General features: G+C 35.3%; 1 long non-coding RNA gene across 1 annotated transcript in view; it reads left to right on the top strand.

Annotated features, from left to right (window-relative positions):
- The window catches only part of LOC125960950 (uncharacterized), a 69769-nt gene extending 49999 nt beyond the window's left edge, over positions 1-19770 (top strand). The window contains exon 3 of the long non-coding RNA XR_007471147.1: positions 19717-19770. This is a non-coding gene — a long non-coding RNA (uncharacterized LOC125960950). The remainder of the gene's footprint in view (positions 1-19716) is intronic.
- Positions 19771-20271: the final 501 nt, after the last annotated feature.

The following is a 20271-nucleotide window of genomic DNA, read 5'->3' as shown; positions in this document are numbered from 1 at the left end:
GGACAAATTTTAGTAACTTACCACATACTGAGCCTCCTGCCATGTGCTTTGTATGCATTTCCTCATTAAATGACCAGGTATACTTTGAAGAGAGGTATTATTTGTATTCTTATTTTATAGAAACTTAAATAATTAAGCAACTTGTCCAAGATCATACAGCTACTAAGTGATGAGCCAAAATTCAAACTCTTACTTGTTTATATAAATGTGTTGGTTGAATTAATGAATAAACGTATGGGAGGACATTTTATGAGTTACTGTAATGTGCTACTAATACTTTTCCCTTGATTTCAAGAAAATCTGGAAAGATTCTGAATTAATCCTAAGAACATTTTCATTGTAATTCCCAAATAAGTGTAATCAAAGAAAAAATTTCCAAGAAAATTCATAGCTTGGCATACTTCCCTGGTCCAGATATAGTTAAAAATTTCATAGTGCAAATCTTTGCAAAAACTCTAAACTACCCTGTCTGGCTTTTTATGGATGAGCAATTTCTAGGAAGTGCTTGCTTTCAACTTCTTTTGAAGTTTCAAGCAAAATAAAAACCATAGAAAAAATACTCCAGGAAAAAATTTGAACTCCTGAAATGGGATTCGCTTCAACACAGTTAAATAAAAAGTTTTCACATGAGATCCAAGCAAGGGTGGAATAAACACTCAAATAGAGGGAAAAGGGGTGGGGGAAGGAGAAGTAGCAAAGTAAAAGCAATATTCACAAAACTCAATTTATAAAACAAACATGCAGCTAAAAATACTGAGATCAACATTAATACCTAGTGTAAAACCCCAACAGATTGTCTTAAAGCTGTATTTTAAGAAGCAATAGAGCATAGATGCCAGCCAGAACTAGCCTGTCTGGATTTACATCATAACTCTGCTTTTTATGGACCACATAACCTTGGGAAGTTACTTACGTAACTTCCTCATCTTGCGTACCTCATCTTGAAAAGGGGATGATAATTGTGCTTATTAACCCTAGGACTGTTGTGAAAATTAAATGAGTCAAAATATGCATAAAATTTTGAAGGATGACTAGCACAGATTAACTGCTACATATCCATCCTGAGAGGTATATAAAGTTGGGGGGTAGGGAGATGGCATTTTCAGGGCAACTCTGTTAGTTCTTACATTTAGTAACATAAATTTAACCAAAGCTTGAAGAAGATACAGATTTATATCTGTATAAATTAGCTGCCCCCAGAGGAGAGGCCAATATGTCTACCAGTTAGATTTCACCAATGACCATACACACTAAATCAGTTTTAATTCCATAAGACCAGAGGAGGGCCATTTCTCCTTAAATTTTGCACCCTAGATAACTCACTTGTCTCACCCTGTTCCTGGCGTTTTGAAATGAAAATGCAAAGAAAACACACAGTGGATCTCCACGAGACTCTGTATTATAAGAATATCCCTGCTGTTCTCTAAGGGAGCTATGAAACAGTAATTAAGCACACAAAAAATAAATTTTCATGAATAATTGTAGGTCCCTATATTTCCTCTTCACTTTAATCATCATTTTCAACAGATAATTGTCACAATTGTGGTTTAGAAATCTGTAGAAATTGAAAAATGACTCAAAAATAGATTATTTCCAGCTGAGGTCCTCCATGAACTAGGGAATATATGCAGTTGGTGCAAGTTGCTTGCAATTTATTTCTAAAAATCTTCCCTGGTTTTGCTATAAGGGTTCTAAATATAACTGCCTATAAAAGGTGTTAAAATGCAGAGGTAACACATGTATGAACAATATTTCTGCTCTAAGCAGAGTTCACAAAGTCTCTAGTTTTCCATCAGTATTTCTCTGCAGATTATTGCTGATGAGAATCTCTATTCTTGACTGGAAGATAAATATTCATCTTTTGAAAATATCAGAGATCATTGGAGAGAAAACTCTAATTAGTATAAAAATTATTTTGTTCATAGTTAAAGCAAAATATATGATGATGTTTGAAAATTTTTATTAGGAAACACTTTTTGAAGAACTATTCAATCTAAAAAGGCATTTAAAACTCAGTGGTATTCCATAGGATAACTAGAAAACCAAAGAGTAGATGTGAGTGATAGGCAACCTTCGGAGACATTTAAGGAGAAACTTTCTAAAAATGCAGCTGATTGGCAATAAGAATAAAATTGGCTAGCTTTTACCAAACATGTACTATGTACCAAATACCGTGTTAAGGGATTTATTATCTCATTCCAAGTGTAAAGGATGTACAGGGTAAGTATTAGCATTGTTTTTCTTTTACATATGAAAAAAATGAGGTGCAAAGGGAGTAAATGTATTTCCAGAGGCTAATTCTTGATGTAGGTATTATTTGAACACAAGACCGTACCAAGGTCACTGAAACAATGTGTAACTCTGTCTCCAAGAGCTTAGACGTAATGTGTTAGGCACATGGAGGTGAGGGTATAGGGAGGTCACTAAAAATCCTGAAAAAAAAACCCAAAAAACCTGACAACAAGGAAGTGGAGCTCTGAAAGAACAGTGCAGAAATGATGAAAAGAAAACATCTTGGGATCAGGGTGACCATTCCCAAGGCTGCTGAAAGATGAAAGAATGAAAGATGAATGAAAAATAGTGTAACACCTTTCATATTTTGATTTCTACAACAAAAGTGTTAATAGCCAGTATTGATTGAGCGACTGTGCACATGGCACTGTGCTTAGTATTTACATGCATTATCTCAAAACATCATACCCGATCCAGTAGGGTAGGTGCTATTATTATTCTCACTTTACAAGTGAGGAAACTAAGGTTTCAAAACTTTAAGTAACATTCCCAGGCTGTGCAGTTAGTAAGTCAGGAAGTCCCAGGTCAAAGCTGGACTTAATCTGAATGCAGGGCCACCTGAATGCAGTCAACCACCAGGCTATATCCATCCCATTATTTTATATTCATGCATTCTTTTGAGTCTCACAACAACCTCGTAAAATACATAGTGACTAATGTAAAAGGTGAAACTCAGAAATGTTAAGGGACAACCGTAAGTCATATACCTCATATTCAAGCCCCAATTTGATCATACTGGTGACTAGAAGTATATGAAACATGTGCTAAAAATGAAGTCTTTCAAAGCAAATGATTTCCCAGAGAAGTGTCTAAACTTCCTGCTTTGCTGAAAGATTATTCTCAATTACAGACCAAATAAAATATTCCTTTGTGATGTTTTCAATACTGAACAATTGTTTGCTTCTCACTAAGATCATTTTATATTTATCATTTCAGAGCTTCCAGGTACTCATTGATGAGTTCATTGAGAACAGCATTTATGAAATAAAAGAATTAATCAGCATTTATTTGTTTTTATTCCAAAAGAAAAAGAAAACAATAATCAAAAGATATCCATAGCAAATTTCAGTATATTTTTCAAATAGATTTAATATTAATTTCATTAATGATTTCCATCTAAGAGCCTACAACAGACTGTATTGGCTTTGCATGGGCTTATACTGCTTATCACACAGTGAAAAATTGTAAAACATAATAGTTTCACAACAAGACCTAGCATCAATGCTAATGAGAATGTTCAGGGAGAATGAAAATACAGAAGTGAAAAGATTACTCCCCGAAAGGGAGATGATATGTCGAAGTTGAGATCAGAAGGAGGTAAATCAATAGTAGGAGAAGGCAGATAACCACCCCACCCCTGCCCTGCTGCTACTCTTTATTGATGAGGATTTTATGTGTTGTCAAATGGACATTTCTTTTTTTCTTTTTCTGGACTTGGAGAAACTAGGGAAGTTTGTACCTCATATTCTGCTGTCGCTGACAAATGAGACAGGAATCAGCCTCCTTCACTAGGATGATAATTGTCTTTGACACTCTTCTGTTGACAGCAGTAAGCATGGCCAGAGACTGATGCAGACACTTGACGCAACATTTCCTAGATTTCGATTTTTCCTAGAAGTATAAGGATTTTTTTTTAACCTTTGCTTGTTTTTAATTGTGAAGCTCGAATTTCAAACTACATTACAAGATGAGCATAATATATAACTTTAAATTCTGATAATATAAAAGTGAGATGTACAACAAAAATTAAGACAAATAGAATTTCTTTATAAGTTAATATTCTCATATATGGAAAGTCTGAGAAATAATAATATATTCAGGTTGTCTTACCTCCTCCTACAACCATGGTACACGGTAAACATAATAATACATTTTTCCACTCGTTTTTCTCTTGAGCCTGGGATAGGTAATCACTCCCAAATGTCTAATAGTGGCTCAGTTAATGAACCCCATTTGCTATCCCTGCTGTAAGCCATGATTAAGTATCTCAAACACATAACTAGCCTGACATAATTACAAAGCAAAACTTCGGGCTGTGAAATCATAGAATAGAACACAGATTATCAGTGAAATATAGGAGTAACATAGAATCAGTAGCTTTTCATGTCAATCCAGCAGTTCTTTCCTTTATACCAAACTAAGAAATTCTTTCTGCTGCTGAACCACGGAGTCAACAAAAAAACAAAAAGGGAATTTTAGGTAGCTGCAGAAAATATTTTGCAAAGCATGGATATTCCATGTATTGAAGGCATTTAATGACTAGGTCCTATCCAATGTTTGTGCTGCTGGGGGATGGGGGGATATTTGAGCAGTTATATCTTCCAGAGAAATCAATTTTTAAAATAATCAATATTAAAAACAATATTAAAATTTTACAAAGTTTAAGGCTTTGTAATAATTGTCAGAGGCAAAATAGACTTTCAAAAATCACTAGGCAAGCATTCAAACTATTACTCCTGCTAGACTGCTAGACTAGCTGAGGAAAATTAAGCCTAATGGCAATAAAAATAGGAACCACTATCAAAAATGTTAAAGTAAAAAAATTATTATTTAGGAATAAAGAGGTAAAATGTGCATACTTCTCCTTCAAAGAGTAAGTTCAGCCTTTAAGCAATTATTTTTTTCCTTTTCCTTATACTTTCAAGTCATAAAAGGCCCCAGAATGTGATGGCCCCTATCTGGTGCTATCAGAATCAATATTTGGGGGTTCAGGTTGAGTAGGTATGAGTCAACAATTCCTTATAAACAATTCTGCATCTTTGAGTGCTTTATTTTACACAAGTACCAGTAGAGTTAGATTTGGTATAAGCAGCTCATAGGAACTAAATTAGAAAGAGAAATATGAAAAGGGAATGAGAATCTTCCTGAAATCTCAAATTTAAGCAAAAGCAGAGACTGAAGTCTCGCTATAATCCCTAGTAAAAGAAAGTCCATTGATCTCTTCCTTGTTGTTTTAATTTAGGAAATATAACTGGCAGTTATGTAAGTACTGACTCTAGATACACACTGAAAGGATTTGAGTCCTAGCTTCTCCTAATAACTCTCTGGTTTTAGGAAAATTATTGAAATTTTCTGACCTTCAGCTCACTCATTTTTAAAGTAGCAGAAATAATAGTATCCATCAATATTTCATTAAGGTTGTTATAAGAGTTAAATGAGGTTAAATGTGAAAAGTATTTAGCAAAATATCTAGCACATAGTAAATGCTCAATAAATGTTAGCTGATATTTGCTTCTAATAATACTATTGTGTAAAATTTACAGTAGGCTTCCTCATTTCCTCTGGACCTACTTCCTCTCACTCTTCATCCACTTGGAGTTCTGAATCTCTCCCACAGTTGCAGTACTTTTTCAATCCCTTCTCTGTCCTTTATTTTCTTTGCTGCAGACTCTCTTTGACATCTATTTATTTCATGCCTTTTTTCCATGTTCAATCTCCCCTATAGTTGCAAACAGATCCCAAGGGAGCGACTCTCCATGTAACCCCAGTCCCTCTCCATCAGGAATAGCCTATTACTTCTCTTTCTCTACCTCATATAGGTATGGATATGGTTCTGGTTATGCTGCTTGGTACCTAGGAATCCAGAATACAGAAAAGCTCATGGATAGAACTACCTAGAGGATCCTTGAGATGCAAATAACTAGGATTACAAAAGAAAATAAGTGTATTCAATTATGCTGTAACAACAATGACAACAGTAAAACTGAAAGCTTAAAGCAGCAAATATTAATTTATTTCCTGTTCAGATTTCATAGCCATCTTGGGTGGCAGAGGGCTCTACTTGACATTGTTTTTAATCAGGGCCCCAGATTGATGAAGTATCCACATTTGGAACTTCATCTGTTACCACATGAAGAGTAAAGAAACAGTCTTCACATAGACAAAACACAAGACATTTCAGCTTACATATCATTAGTGCGAGGAAGGCACATGTCCATGCCTAACTGCTAGGGAGCTTAGAAGTTCTATCCTACTATTTGTCTGGAATATGAGAGAATAGCCCTGATGATTACAAAATTTTAAACAAATAGAGTAGACTGTGGTTCCTGAGAGCATAAAAAGTATTTCATGAATTTTTATATTTATCCCTTCCGACAAAAAACTTGCCCATAGTACCTATACACTAAATGCTTTTATAATGAGTAAATAAATGACCTCATATATCGTATTGTAAAAATGACTCCAAATATTGATTATGCTAACAGATGCAGAAACAATGCTAAGAGAATTAACAGTTTTAGAAGAGGGTATTTACCTTAGAATGTCTATTTACATTCGTTTTGTTTTTAAAGTCCTAAATATTAAAATTATTCAATTCCAACCTTGAGATTATTAAAGTTTTCTGTGAAGTCTTTTACCACTCAGCATAATATAAAGCACTCTTGGGACTTTGCCAAAGCTTGCCATTGAGATCTTCTGAAATTACTCTAGATTTAAATTACTTAACTTGGTATAGGAGCACAGGCTCCGGACGTGCAGGCCCAGCAGCCACGGCTCACGGGCCCAGCCGCTCCGCGGCATGTGGGATCCTCCCGCACCGGGGCACGAACCCGCGTCCCCTGCATCGGCAGGCGGACTCCCAACCACTGCGCCACCAGGGAAGCCCCAGACAAAGTTCCTAATCATGCACTGTAGTATTATCAATGTATATAATGATTTTTTCCCTGTGGGATATTAGGTGTTATGTTAGCATGCTGTGATCATTACTTTGAGTGCATGTTTTAATTCTGTTCTCTCCCCACCAATGCATACCTCCTTCTAGGTTTGTAAAGTAACCTCTTTTGCCTGTTTCCATTGCTGCTGGAAATTATTGCATAGTAGAAATATTGAATTTCTACTATGGCTTCATTCCAGTGGGTTTCATATTCGTATACTTGACCTGATTGAATGAGTCATGAATGAATGGATACATATTGAAAGCACCGTGAATGGATGTTTCAAACTATTAAGACTGAGTATTGATGAAGAGCAGTTACTGTGCTGTGATGAGAAGCTTCTTAATTTAGGAATCCTGAATATTTATAAGTTATGTGAAAATAAGGAATATAATAAAAGAGAAAGAAAATCAAACACTTTTCTTAAATATTGTATTAGCAAAGCCAGTATTACAATAGAAAATTATAAAGTGAGCACTTTTATAAATGCAGACTTTTTTATGTAGTCTATGCTCCAACATTTTATTTTGTTGACTTAACAGTTATACTTGATATACTGGTTACTTAATTTCTTGTTTTCCCTTCTTAGTGATCAGTCTACCAACAAAGCTGGCTAAAACTTGAAGAATATTTAAAGCTTTATTCTCTTTATAAGTCTAGAGGTAAGGAATAGACAATTTAGCACAGGCAAAATTGGAAAATAAAATGTTTCCCTTTTCCTTATCTGGTTCTCTTTTCCATTTATCAAATACACGGTCATTTATTTTTCTTTATGTTGGAGTCTTGCACTTTTCCCACCTCCCATGAAAAATGACACTCTCCCCATTAAAACTTTTATGATCTTTTTTTTTTTCTCCGTCTCCCTCTCCCTGCAGTTTGTACTTCCCAAATGTGTCTGAAAATCTAAGTCACAACATACTGATAGTTAGTGCTGTCTTCAGCTGTTATTCTTTCCATAAGTAAATGTTACTAGGAACTTTTGGAATTTTAGTCTAAATATGAGAGGAATAAAAAGATATTCAATTATGAATGTTTGTAATTCTCTATTTCTAAGGAGGAATCTTCTTGCTTGCGGGTTAAGGCCCCAAAAGTTTTGTGATTCTGGGGTACCTGGGAACGAGGGAAGAAGAAATACTGAAAAAGGCAGAGGCTACTTGGATCTATATAATAAAGAGCTGAACCAAGAGGACAGAGACAATGAACTCTGGAGAAGCTTAGAGTAGAGCAGAGTGGTTGCCTGTGAAAGAGAGGAAGAGAGAGGGAGGGAGAGGGAGAGGAGAGAAGGAGAGAGAGAGAGAAGAGAGGGGAGGAGAGAGAGAGAGGGAAGGAAGATTATCAGGAATCAAAGAGGGGCCATCACAATAGATCCTTTAGACATTAAAAGATGATAATGAAAAATCGTGAACAACTTTATGCCAATAATTTTGACATATACGTTTTTGTGGATATATGTAGGAAAAATGCTGAGCCATGTTTTTAGCTTTATTAGGGAGCCACAAATAATTTTCCTAAGTTGATATACTTTTTACATGTCCATAAGCTTCATATGATAGTTCTATACATCCTTCCCAAAACTTAGTGTTGTTAGTATCTCTAATTGTACCCATTCTGATGGATGTGTACGGGTATAGCATTTTGACTTTCATTTGTGCTTCCCTGATTTTAATGAAGTTGAGCACCTTTCATACATTTATTGGTGAATTGGATAGCCTTTTCAGTGATGTGCTAATTCTTGTCTTTTGCCCATTGTCTATTAGGTTGCCTGTCTTTTCCTTACTCATTTGTAGAAGTCTTTTTCATATTCTTCATACAAGTCCTTTGGGAGTTATATTCAATGTTACAAATATCTTTTCTAACTCTGTATATTGCCTTTCATTCCCCAAATCCTGTCTTTTGATGAATGAAGTGCCTAATTTTAATGTCATTTTTTAACCAGTGATTTTATTTACAGTTATTACATTTTATATCCTGTTTGGGAAGATTTGCCTATCCCAAGGTCATGAACACCTTTTAGATTTAAAAAATTTATAGCTCTAAAATCTACATTGAATTGATTTTTGTTTATGATAAGAAGAAGGGGCCAATATTAATATTTTATCCATATTGATTAGACTTTCCTTTTCTGACTGCTCTGCAGGGCCATCATCACAACAAATTGAGTGCTGACGTATATATGAGATTATTTCTGGACTCCCAATTCTGTTCCATTGGTCTGTGTTTCTATTCTTGTGCAATTACCATAGCACCTCTATTATCATATATTTATAATAAAACTTTATATTGGGTAGTTGTGCTACAATTTCCTATAGTCTTTAAAATTATTTTGACTATCGCTTCCATATTTTTATATAAATCTAAGAACTAACCTTTCAATTTTTCTAAAAAATAAAAAAACAAGATTTTTCTTAGAATTGCATTTCATTAACAGATCAAATTTGGGGAAAGCAAAATCTTTTTGTGATACTAAATCTTCTGATCCTTAAACATTGTATTTCCCTCCATTTATTTAGTATTATCTAATTTTAAATGATGTTTCATAATGTTACCTGACACCTCTTTTGGTAGAATTACTCAAGGTATTTAATCAAGGGTTACTACAACTTCCTAGAAGAGCTGAGTTGTTTGGGAGCCATAAAGTGTGAGTGAGAGCTAGCTGGATAATGGACGGAGAGGGATGAGGTGATCTACGGGAGGCATTCAAACCACTGATAGGGCTTGAAGTGGAGAGAGATCATGGCCAGTCCAGAAATTGGATGTGCTATAGTATCACTCAAAAGTAATTCAGTATGATTGGTTATGCTATTATACGTTATTTGGATACAATTATTCAAATTTCTGTGATTATTTCTTGACATGAAAATTGTTATATTAGAAAGCATTATAATAATCTTTATTTTCCTCAATGTTTAAGTTATTATGTGAAAGATATTTTTTGCTAAGAAATATATTTAGACATTTTCTTGTTATAAAACAAGAAAAGAGGAAAGAATGTATTGCTAAATTAAATAGTAACTTTATAAGCACGGATATACTTAGTGTATTTTTCTAAGTACTTAATTTATTAAGAAAGAGATTTGGGTCCTTGTGATAACAGACTCTCTAACTTAATAACACATGATATGTAAATTCAGAGCATTTGCAAAAAATATATATCTAAAGATAAGCTGCATTAATAAAAATGTAAAGCCCTTAAAGAATGTAAAGCCCTCAAAGCCACAGGTCATAAAATATCCTTTGGAATATATTTTAAAATATACAGAATACACTAGGAACTATGAACTAGATTGAGAAATTGAATTAATTGTAATGGTGAGAAAATGCTAAACTCTCACTCTGAGTTTAGTCTCTAAACTTATGTCATAACTGCTTCATTACTTTGAAAAAAAGAAAATAATGTTTTCTACAAAATAAAAACAATTGATGAAAAAAATAGATGTGGATCCAGGAGGATAAGAATAATGCTGCAAAGGATTTGACATCTTAGAAAATAAAAACAAAAACAAAATCCTGCCTTAGTCTTCAGTGTGAGCACATACATTTGCAGGAACCAAAATCACATATATGAGAAGGGGCATGAGGAACAGGCCTGGGGCCTTGCCTGGTGATGAAAGATACATGAAGAAGGCAAGGTTGAGATATTTTAGGCTGGAAATACTTTTTAAAAGATAATAAGTAATAAAACTACTTTCCTACGTATATTGAAAATGAAATAGAATATGACTTACTGATATGTTTATGGGGTGTGGACTGCTACTAATAGAAAAGTCACTTATTTTTGGTAAGCATTTAGTATCGTGATAGAGGACTCTATGACTTAATAGCACAGGGTCACTGGTTTGAATTCACACAAGTCAACAGTCATTGAAAGGCATTATGGTTGTTCCAGAGCTTGTGAATTGCTGCAGCATCTGATATTCTCTGTTCATCAAATACTCTAAGCAGGTGGCAGTATTTTTTGATGAAATGAAATGGACCTGGGGTAAGGAGAGGAATTCCAGTGCCAGCTCTGCCCCACATAAGCTGTCTGGACTTAGGCAAGCCACATGGATTCACTGGACTTTTCTTAACTGTGAAATGAGGAAGTTTCTTGTAAATTTTCAAGTGTATGATTAAAAAACCCAATTGCAAATTGTATTTGTGTACATTGTATAAGTACAATTAGCAGGGCCAAGGAATTAGTTGCAATCTCAGACTACTCTCTTTACAACGCATGTTGGTTGGCACCCTTCCTCTGTTAAGTAGATTGCAGAGGAAGAAACGATAAGAAAACCACACATTTTAGAGCAACAAACTGCCTTGCTGAGAACGATTAAATCGTCACCTGTTTTACCTGACAAGTCTTAACTGAAGATTGATGAAGGCCTTCTGGTTTCAAAATCCTCTCTCATCAAAAAGCTGGTGTTCTCAGCATTCCATCATTTGAGCCCAGCTCACATTTATAATTGAAAAAGGCTGCAAATTTATGGTCTATCAGAACACCCTCCTCTGCTTATACCAGCCCAGCACATGGCGTGTAGACAAAGGCTCAAGCTCAGCTAGAGCCTGAATCCCTTCATAGGGTATGGAATGAGACCATCTTCAGTCTGCCAGCCTATCTTTCACAATAGACGTGCTGATTAAATGTTTATCCCCAGTTTACTTTTACTCCTTTCTCACCCTGCTGCCTTTATTTGCCAGTCAAACCAACTTTACTGTCTAGAAATTGTCATTAAGAACTGACCACTAAAATGGATTCTTCTGGAGTGACTTCTTTAATTTTTAGTCTATTCTAGGATGTGAGTGCTAATGGTAGAAAGGACTACCTTTTTCTCATTGTAGAGAGTCACCAATTGTAAATCCTATCTAGGAGAACCACTGACATTGGAAAGGCCTTCAGAAAATAAACCACCGAGAGATTAAATAAAAACAATATTGAGGGCTTCCCTGGTGGCACAGTGGTTAAGAATCCGCCTGCCAATGCAGGGGACACAGGTTCAAGCCCTGGTCCGGAAAGATCCCACAAGCCGCGGAGCAACTAAACCCATGCGCCACAACTACTGAGCCTGCGCTCTAGAGCCCATGCTCCACAACAAGAGAAACCACCACAATGACAAGCCCATGTACCGCAACGAAGAGTAGCCCCCGCTCACCGCAACTAGAGAAAGCTCGCGCACAGCAACGAAGCCCCAACACAGCCAAAAATAAATAAATTTATAAAAAAATAATATTGGTTAGAAATAAGAAAAAAAAAAAGCCATAGAAAGACATTTCACATTATTTCCAGCCAAGGTAAACAGCTGATCTTGATAGCTTATCTCAGAAGTATTAATTCAGGGTTTTCTATAACATTCAAAAATTGTGTTCATTTCTGCATACAAGATACATATTATTTTCTATCATGCACCTGGGTTTATTAAACATACTTCTGGTGTTATTGAAATGATCCATCTCAGAAAACATAATCAAATATGCTTCAAAGTGGCATTTGTCAAACATTAGCCATCCTTGACACAGCTTTCAACAAATTTCTGAAAATGCCTGTAGATGCCACAAAAAGCCAGTAGAGGAAAAGTAATAAGGAAGACTGGGGTTATATGCAGAGTCTCTTTACCCAGACATAACTATTTTTACTTATGAAATACAGCCTTGCTGAGGATGCATATCTCTGTAGTTGTTCTCTATAAAGGAGAAATCTAAGGTTCTATTAGTTGTACTTAAATAACTTTCTACACAACTTTGCCCATTTCCTTCTTACCTTTCACATTCTCAGAGCAATGTCAAACAGTGCAGGCTTTGGCAGTGTTCCACATAGCTTCTCCAATATAGTGTAATTCTTTGACTTTCTACTCCAAAGAAATAGTAAAAGATGTGGACTCACATTGACAAACCAAAGTATTTATCACAAACTTTTATAATTATAAAAATTTAAAGCTAGATGATAAATAGCACTCATTACATAAATTGTATATTATGGAAGAAATGTAATTACTGCATTTTATTTTCGAAGAATTTTTAACGGCATGAGAGAATGTTCATTATGTCTTAATGGCATAGTGTATAAATCTTTTTTCATAATACTGTAAATATATAATATATTCTTTATGTAATAGGGTCTATATTAGCAAAAAATTTTTAAGTTAATCAAAATATTAATAGTATTTATATTGTTTGATGTTATGAATGATTTGGGATTTTTTTCCTTATTGTGTCTTCCAAGTTTTCTATAATTTTATATACTTATTTTTGGCTTCCCTGGTGGCGCAGTGGTTGAGAGTCCGCCTGCTGATGCAGGGGACATGGGTTCGTGCCCTGGTCCGGGAAGATCCCACACGCCGCGCAGCGGCTGCGCCGGTGAGCCATGGCCGCTGGGCCTGTGCGTCCGGAGCCTGTGCTCTGCAACAGGAGAGGCCACAGCAGTGAGAGGCCCGCGTACTGCAAAAAAAAAAAAAAAAAATCAGGACTGTATATACCTATTTTTAAATTTAAAATGGGAAAAAAAATGTCTCTGAGGCATAGGATAGACCAGGTGTTTCAGGTCTCTGCCAAGTTTAGTGAGGTTTTGTTTTATCTATGTTGACCTCTGGAGAGGTTTTTTAAAAAATACAGATTCCAAAGCCCCACCACAGACCAAGTTTTAGTGATGGATGCTGGCAACTAGTAAGTTAGCAAAAACATCGTAGAAAGTCTGGGGATCAACCAGATATGGGAAGTCAAATCTAAATAAAAAGGCAGATGCTCAGTGCCCCAATCATTGAACAGCAAGCATTGCTGGCATGGCCTTCAAATATTATCTCTTAGAAGTGTCTTATTTTTAAAAAGATGTAAAGTAAGCCCCCCAAATGCACAACTTTTGATGCAGACAGAACAGGAAACCTGGTATCCTGACTTCTAGCCCTCTTCTGGCTCTCCAGTACTCTGCTGCCAAATCCAAAGACCTCAATGCTCATGATCTCTTACAGATTCTTTAAAATTTGGCTTATTTCTTGCCAACATCTGCATCTTCTTCCTATTGGAGGATGGATAAAGTCATCAACTCACACAGCATTTTAAGCAGGCACCAGCCTTCAGACAAAGACAACTCAGAATCGCTGCCTACTTGGGTCATATCCATTCACTCAGAACTGCAAAGACTGGAATCTTTTCTCTTGCATTAGAGACCTGTATTTCACAGACTTTTGAGTAGAGTGTAAAATAATTGAAAATTCACTTGTTTTTAATGTATTATTTATGTATTATGATGCATACTTTGAAAAAAAGTGGATTGAAAGACTGAGTAATTAAATATGTAAGTCTTTGTTTAATTTTTAAATTATATTTTACATTTTTAACCAGTATTGATTAGAGCACATAAACATAATGAACCAACAAGCTAAAGGAAAGATAATTTTTAAAGAAGAATTGCTTCATCATATGGTAGTTCTATTTTTAAATTTTTGAGGAACTTCCAGTTCTGTTTTCCATAGTGTCTGCAGCAATTTACTTCCAACCAACAGTGTATGAGAGTTCCTTTTTTCTCTACATCCTCACCAACACTTGTTATTTCTTGTCTTTTTGATGAAAAAGATGACACGTGTTAAGTGGTATCTCATTGTGGTTTTGATTTGCATTTCCTTGATGATTCGTAATGTTGAGCATCTTTGCATGTGCTTGTTGGCCATATGTATGTCTTCTTTGGAAAAATGTCTATTCAAGTCATCAGCACATTTTTTAATCTGGTTGTTTTTCTTTTTCATATTGAATTGAGTTCTTAATATATTTTGCACATTAATCCCTTATTGGACATACTGTTTACAAATATAGTCTCCCATTCATTAGGGTGCCTTTTTGTTCTGTTGATAGTTTCCTTCTCTGTGCAAAAGCTTTTTGGTTAGATCCCATTAATTGCTTTTGTTGCCCTTGCCTGAGGAGACAGATCCAAAAATATATTGCTAAGCCTGATGTCAAAGAGTGTATTGCCTATGTTTTCTTTTAGAAGTTTTATGGTTTCAGGTCTCATATTTAAGTCTTTAATCTATTTTGAGTTTATTTTTGTATACAGTTTGAGAAAATGTTCTAGTTTCATTCTTTTACATACAGCTGTCTAGTTTGTCCAACACCACTTAATGAAGAGACTGTCTTTTCCCCATTGTATAGTCATGCCTCCCTGTTGTAAGTTAATTGATCATATAAGCATGGGTTTATTTCTGGGCTCTCTATTCTGTTCCATTGATCTATGTGTCTGTTTTTGTGCCACTACGATACTGATTTTATTACTATAGTTTTGTGGTGTAGTCAAAATTTGGGAGTGTGATACTCCAGCTTTGTTCTTCTTTCTTAGGACTGCTTCAGGGTCTTTTGGGGGTCCATACAAATTTTAGGATTATTTATTCTAGTTCTGTGAAGAGAAGACACCCACAATGACTTTTAATTTAAATTTCTTTTAACAAAGACAGTTTGTTTTGTAGTTTCAATTTGAACTTAATTTCATTGGTCCTAAAAGTAGATAAGACTCGTGCTTTATGATTTAAGCAGTAGCTCCATTTTGATATATTATCTTTTTATTAGGCTAAGATGGGGAACACTAGAGCTTAGAGACTCAATTAGACATGGCCTGGTCTAGTTCTCTGACTTTGCGCAGATATGTGTTTTACTCATTTTTCAGATGAGAACATGGAAACTTAGAAAAAGAGAGGGAATCTCTTGATTTAACTAAATTAATTAGTGCGTTGAAGGGACCCAGAAGCCTTCCTTCCTGGCTTCTCCCACTTTATTCTGGTAAATATTTTTATATTTATATAGCTATAAAAAACAAAAACAGAACCAGAAAAGTAGAGGCTGATAGTATTGGGTATATTTTGTCAGGAAACAGAGAGTATTCAGATAAAATTTTAAATGATTCCAATTTTCCTTTCTCCCCCCACCCCCACTTTTGTACATGCAGTATATTAAGCAGTCCCACTATATTCTCCTCTGGACTCTGTAGATAATTGGCAGCTATGTAGAGGCCATTTATGCAAAGAAGATAACAGATAAAACTTAAATTGAAAACATGTGAGTAGCAGCAAACTAATGTGTCCTCTAGGCTCCCAGTTACAGCCAGGCTGAAGGATGAGAGAATCTAATATAGACAGGACGAGAAAGCTGAGCAACAATTATACTTGCATAAATATTGCAATATAAAAAAATCAGTTTCAGAGGTTTAATCAAAATTACTTTATTGGTTCTAACATTATGCAAGACTTAGTGTTTTCTGTTTAAGGAATATGCCTATTTTGCTGCATTATTCCTCCCTTTAACCAGGATATTAAGGTTTCCTATGTCAGGAAGCTGAGGACATGACTGAAAGAGGAAATGGCTAACTGCAAATTGGCAATGTATAATTACATAAACAGAAATTTTAAATTTCTAATAAATTCCAAAGATATCAGTTCCCCTAAAAAAGGGGAAAGAAGAGTGCTAATGGAGATATTACATTAAATATAAATGTATATACTTATGCAAAATATCTATTAACAATTTGATATTTAGTTCATCCCCAGATATTGATTGAATACTTTGTACATTCCTTTTACAGTGCCTTACACACATTAACCATCATAAAACAGGCACAGTCCTTACGTTCATAGAAATTAGAGTCTAATAGGAATGACAGATGTACAACAAAAAATCCCACAAGTAAATAATGGTGAAATGTAGTGTGCAATGAATGGAAAACACTATCCATTTTAAAATTTTTTAAGAGATTGACCAAACTTAGATTGAGTTAAAGAAGTTACTTAAATGAGGAGTAGAAATTGCTTTTTGAAATCTCATGAATGTGTGTGTGTGTGTGTGTGTGTGTGTGTGTGTTTCAGGAAGAAGGATAAATCAGAATATTTCAGCCAGAGAAAATTGCACTGCTTGAATATCCTGAAGGGAGAATTCAACCATTTGGAGAAGCCAGAAAATAAAATAAAATGTGAAGTTGGAACACAGCAAGAATAACAATATAGGCAGCTACTATATTGTGTAAAATCTTATGGATTTTTAAATATGTAATGTTGAATGTGATGAGGCCATTGACAATTTTTGTATAAGTATGGTTTAATTTATATTAGCCTATTATACTAGTGCATAGACAGAACTCAATAATAAATTATTTAGTGACTCATCCAAACCAATAAAAATCTAATAAACTGTACCAAAACCTCAAAAATACTACTCTTTATGGTCAGAGGCACTGATCCTAACCAGGAGATCAAGGTTTCAGTAATAGCTGTGGTAGTTGGTCCTCTCTTGGCCCAGAAAGCTTTCTGGCTCTGACTTGCCAACTACATCTGTAAATTGCATTGCTGTTGTGTTCACTCTCACTGATCTCTCACCCTGGGGAGATTTCTGCAGAAAAGCATACTGTTAGTAAACATACTACAAAATCAACCTTTTCAAAAAGCCTTTTATAATAACTATCAGTCACAAAAGTCTACTTGGTTGTCATTTCCTTCACTTTCTGTATTCTTTCCTGCTAATGCAGAGGAGACCATGAAATCATCCCTCTCAGAAAATACTAAGTACACTCTTGAACATATCAGAAAAATATAAAGATCTTTGCAAACAAGAAGGTAGATGACACGGTCCCTTCCAGTGAATTTTGTCAGCAGAAAAAATTACACTTCATTTTTTTAAAACTTTGCAAAATAAACATTCTGAATAGCTGCTTCCATCTCACTCAAAGTCCACAACTGAAAAACTGTAAAACATGGTTTGTATATGTTTGCAGCTGAATAGTTTTATCAACCGACTTTGCACCAATAGCATTTTGAGGGTCCAACAGGGTCCTGCCCTTTTGTGTTCTGTCAATTTCAATTCCATATAGCAGTGTCTCTGTTGAGACAGTTTTCTTAAGAACTTTGGGTATCTGCAATGTATTTCAAATTTCACTTTGTTGTACAAAGACCACATCCACTTTTTTTTAAGAACAATAATCCCTTCTCTATCTTTGGCTCCTTTTGAAATGACCAAGGGGCAATGCCCTTAAGATTCCCAGAGACCTTATGGTTTGAGAGGATATGTGAGGCACATGCTTAGTCTCCTGAAAGGGTTTCTGTGTGACTGAATACAGTGACCTTTGGATCTTTCTGTGGTTTTATTTATTTATTTATTTTTTGGCGGTACGCGGGCCTCTCACTGTTGTGGCCTCTCCCGTTGCAGAGCACAGGCTCCGGACGCGCAGGCTCAGCGGCCATGGCTCACGGGCCCAGCCGCTCCGCGGCATGTGGGATCTTCCCGGATCGGGGCACGAACCCGTGTCCCCTGCATCGGCAGGTGGACTCTTAACCACTGTGCCACCAGGGAAGCCCTGGATCTTTCTGTGGTTTTAGGTTATCCATAAAAGGTTTTATGGATACTCCCTTTTTCTCTAGTCCACATTTTTAGAAGCAATTACTTAATTTTAATAGCTTTTGCCATGTGGAGAGACTGACAGTTTTCTAAACCATCAAGCCCTGGTTTCTTTTTGTTTACTAGTTCTTCCCTCAAATAATCTCTCTTCACATTTTACTGTAAGCAGCAAGAAGCAATCAGGGTGGCATTTTTAATACTTTGCTTAGAAATCTCCTTAGCTATATAACAAGTTCTGTATTTAAGTTCCTCTTCCCATATGACTGCAGGAGACAATTTTACTAAGTTTTCTGTCAGTATATAACAAAGACTTCCCTTCCTCCAGTTTTTGAAAATACGTTCCTCCTTTCCTTTTGAGCCCTTGCCAGCAATATCTTCCAAGTCCATATTTCTAATAACAGTTGTTTAAGGCAGTTTAGGCTTTCTCAGTCATGCTCCTCAAAATTACTTTGGCCTCTACCTTATTTCAAAGCTGCTCTCACATTTTTAGGTATCTGACAAGAACACCCACTTTGAGGCATCTAAATCTGTATTTACTTTTACACTTTTGCACAACAATTACCATAAACTTAACAGCTAAAAACAAAATATACTTATTATCTCAGACTTTCTATGGGTTTAGAGTCTGAGCACAGCTTAGGGTCCTCTCCTTCAGCATCTCACAAGTCTGCAATATAACTTTAATATAACATAGATGAGATAAATGCTATAAAAATGCCACAGTTAAAGTGCTAGTGGAGCTCAGAGAAAGATGATGTTACTCTGGCTAGAGAATTTCACTAAAAAGATGGTATTTATGCTGTATATAAAGAATAGGTAAATTATAGCATGTGATGATGTTGAAGGGGATTGCAGATAGAGGGGGCTTATAAGTCATATCTCAGAGGTCAGGAAGGATAAGTTGTATAGGGACAAAAATAAGTAGTTCAGTTTGACTAGAGCTTAGGTGGTGAGAATAAGAGTTGGAAGATATAAGATGTTAAAAAGGGCATGAATTGCCAGGTTAGGGTACCCAGATCTTAATGTATAGGAAAGAGGGATTCAATTGAGCTTTGTTGTTTATTTGTTTGTTTTGTTTTTAATATGTCTGATGGAATAAAATGTCTGCAATAGGAAGACAGATCTGGCAATGGGGTTCAGAATGTATTGGAGGCCATGACTACTGACAGAAAAACATATCAACAAAAAAACTTTAATAGTCTATGTGAGAGTTAAAGAGGACCTGAAATAAGAAAACCACAGTGGAAAAGCAAAATGAATAATGATTTTTAGCAGTATCAAAGAGACAGAATAAAGAGGATAAAGAAATAGATATAAATTCGAGAATGATTTCAACCATGCAAACCTGTGTGATTAGTAAATGGGTAATGATCTTATCTGAAATAGTGAAGTCATGATAATAAACTGAGTTAAGTTTTGTTTTAATTTTTTTCAGAGGAATGAATATGTGTGTTCAGTATTGCACTGTACAGTTTGAGTTGCATATCATCCCTGGGCTATAGTGTGTGGTAAGGCTGGAATTCTCAGGAGAGATCTAATTGAGGATATGAATATTATTCATATGAAAGGAAGTTCTGAAGTCATGAGTCTATGATACTGAATGAGATTGAAAGTGATCTTCATGGGAGCAGTGTTAAGAAAGGTAAAATAAAGACAAGGCAAGAAACTTAGAAAATCCCTATATTTAAGAAGTGGCTGAGTGTAGGCAGGCCAGAAATAGAATAAGAGAAGGAAAAAAAACAAATATGAAACAGAAGAAAAACAGAGCCAAGAGTGTCTAGGGTGACAAGAATTCAACAAAGATCTGAACACAGTTATTTGTATATAAAATACAAAAAAAGTTATTTTTGTTTGTTGATTTCTGTTTTACTTTACAATGAATTCTACTGATGCACTAAACAGTTCCACAATATAATAAGCCATGAGTGTATTTATATGCAAATAATATTCAAGCTATCAACTTTGGAATGGCCTCTAGGGATGTATGATT

This window comes from Orcinus orca, chromosome 14, assembly GCF_937001465.1.
Source record: "Orcinus orca chromosome 14, mOrcOrc1.1, whole genome shotgun sequence".
In the NCBI taxonomy this organism is placed as follows: domain Eukaryota; kingdom Metazoa; phylum Chordata; class Mammalia; order Artiodactyla; family Delphinidae; genus Orcinus; species Orcinus orca.
Note: the sequence above shows the minus strand (reverse complement) of the source record. Positions and strands in the feature narration are given on the sequence as shown.